Source organism: Diabrotica undecimpunctata, unplaced genomic scaffold (assembly GCF_040954645.1).
Source record: "Diabrotica undecimpunctata isolate CICGRU unplaced genomic scaffold, icDiaUnde3 ctg00000579.1, whole genome shotgun sequence".
NCBI lineage: Eukaryota > Metazoa > Arthropoda > Insecta > Coleoptera > Chrysomelidae > Diabrotica > Diabrotica undecimpunctata.
Genome location: NW_027311894.1, coordinates 196,955 through 199,652, shown reverse-complemented (window position 1 = coordinate 199,652; position 2,698 = coordinate 196,955).

Sequence of the window (2,698 nt, the reverse complement as noted above, 5' to 3'; positions counted from 1 at the left end):
TATTAGTCGCCCACTCTTCGCCTCTCGACTCCTATCCATTAGTCGCCCCGTACGATTTGCATCGCTTTCTTGCCACAACTGTTTTCTTATCTCTTCGAGCCGAAGGGACACACACACATACTCACACACGCACACACACACGCACCCAAACATACACTCTTTACCTCTCGACTCCTACCTATTAGTCGCCTCTTACGATAGGCAGGGCCTTCTTGCCTCAGTCGTGTTCTTATTTCTGCAAGCCGAACTAACACACACACATACTCACACACGCACACACACGCACACACGCACACACACACATACACTCTTCACCTCTCGACTCCCACTTATTACTCGCCTCTTACGACAGGCAGGGCCTTCTTGCCACGGTGTGTTCTTATCTCTGCGGGCCGACCGCACACACACACTCACACACACTCACACACCCACACACGCACACACAAACACACGCACACAGGCACAAACGCACACACGCAAACGCACACGCACACACTATCCACCTCTCGACTCCTATCCATTAGTCGCCTCTTAAGACAGGCAGGGCCTTCTTGCCACGAACGCATTCTTATCTCTGCGAGCCGAACGGACACACACACACACTCACACACAAACACACACACGCAAGCACACATACACTATTCACCTCTCGACTTCTACCCATTATTCTCCTCTTACGACAGGCAGGGACCTCTTGCCACGGCCGTGTTCTCATTTCAGCGAGCCGACCGGACACACCCACACACGCACACACAAACACACGCACACAGGCACAAACGCACACACGCAAACGCACACGCACACACTCTCCACCTCTCGACTCCTATCCATTAGTCGCCTCTTAAGACAGGCAGGGCCTTCTTGCCACGAACGCATTCTTATCTCTGCGAGCCGAACGGACACACACACACACTCACACACAAACACACACACGCACACACTCACATACCCTCTTCACCTCTCGACTCCTACCCATTAGTCGCCTCTTACGACAGGCAGGGCCTTCTTGCCACGGCCGTGTTCTCATTTCAGCGAGCCGACCGGACACACCCACACACGCACACACAAACACACGCACACAGGCACAAACGCACACTAGCAAACGCACACGCACACACTCTCCACCTCTCGACTCCTATCCATTAGTCGCCCCTTAAGACAGGCAGGGCCTTCTTGCCACGAACGCATTCTTATCTCTGCAAGCCGAACAGACACACACACACGCACACACGCACACACGCACACGCACACCCACACGCACACACTCTCCACCTCTCGATTCCTATCCATTAGTCGCCTCTTAAGACAGGCAGGGCCTTCTTGCCACGGACGTATTCTTATCTCTGCGAGCCGAACGGACACACACACACGCACAGACAAACACACGCACACAGGCACACACGCACACACGCACACGTACACGCACACGCAGATGCTCTCCACCTCTCGACTCCTATCCATTAGTCGCCCCTTAAGACAGGCATGGCCTTCTTGCCTCGGCCGTATTCTTATCTCTGCGAGCCGAACGGACACACACACACGCACAGACAAACACACTCACACAGACAAGCACGCACACACGCCACTTACACGCACACACACATACACTCACGCACACACAAACACGCACACACGCACACACACATACATTCTTCACCTCTCGACTCCTACCTATTAGTCGTCTCTCACGACAGGCAGGGCCTTCTTGCCTCGGCCGTGTTCTTATCTCTGCAAGCCGAACGGACACACACACATACTCACACACGCACACACACACGCAAACACGCACCCACACACATACACTCTTCACCTCTCGACTCCTACCTATTAGTCGCCCACTCTTCACCTCTCGACTCCTAACCATTAGTCGCCCCGTACGATTTGCATCGCTTTCTTGCCACAACTGTTTTCTTATCTCTTCGAGCCGAAGGGACACACACACATACTCACACACGCACACACACACGCACCCAAACATACACTCTTTACCTCTCGACTCCTACCTATTAGTCGCCTCTTACGATAGGCAGGGCCTTCTTGCCTCGGTCGTGTTCTTATTTCTGCAAGCCGAACTAACACACACACACACTCACACACGCACAAACACACGCACACACACACACACACAGACACATACACTTTTCACCTCTCGACTCCTATTCATTAGACGCCTCTTACGACAGGCAGGGACGTCTTGCCACGGCCGTGTTCTTATCTCTGCGAGCCGAACGGACACACACACACTCACACACACACACGCACACACACACGCACACACGCACGCACACATACCCTCTTCACCTCTCGACTCCTACCCATTAGTCGCCTCTTACGACAGGCAGGGCCTTCTTGCCACGGTTGTGTTCTCATTTCAGCGAGCCAACCGGACACACAAACACACGCACACAGGCACAAACGCACCCACGCAAACGCACACGCACACGCACACACTCTCCACCTCTCGACTTCTATCCATTAGTCGCCTCTTAAGACAGGCAGGGCCTTCTTGCCACAAACGCATTCTTATCTCTGCGAGCCGAACGGACACACACACACACTCACACAGACAAGCACGCACACACGCCACTTACACGCACACACACATACACTCACGCACACACAAACACGCACACACGCACACACACATACATTCTTCACCTCTCGACTCCTACCTATTAGTCGCCCACTCTTCACCTCT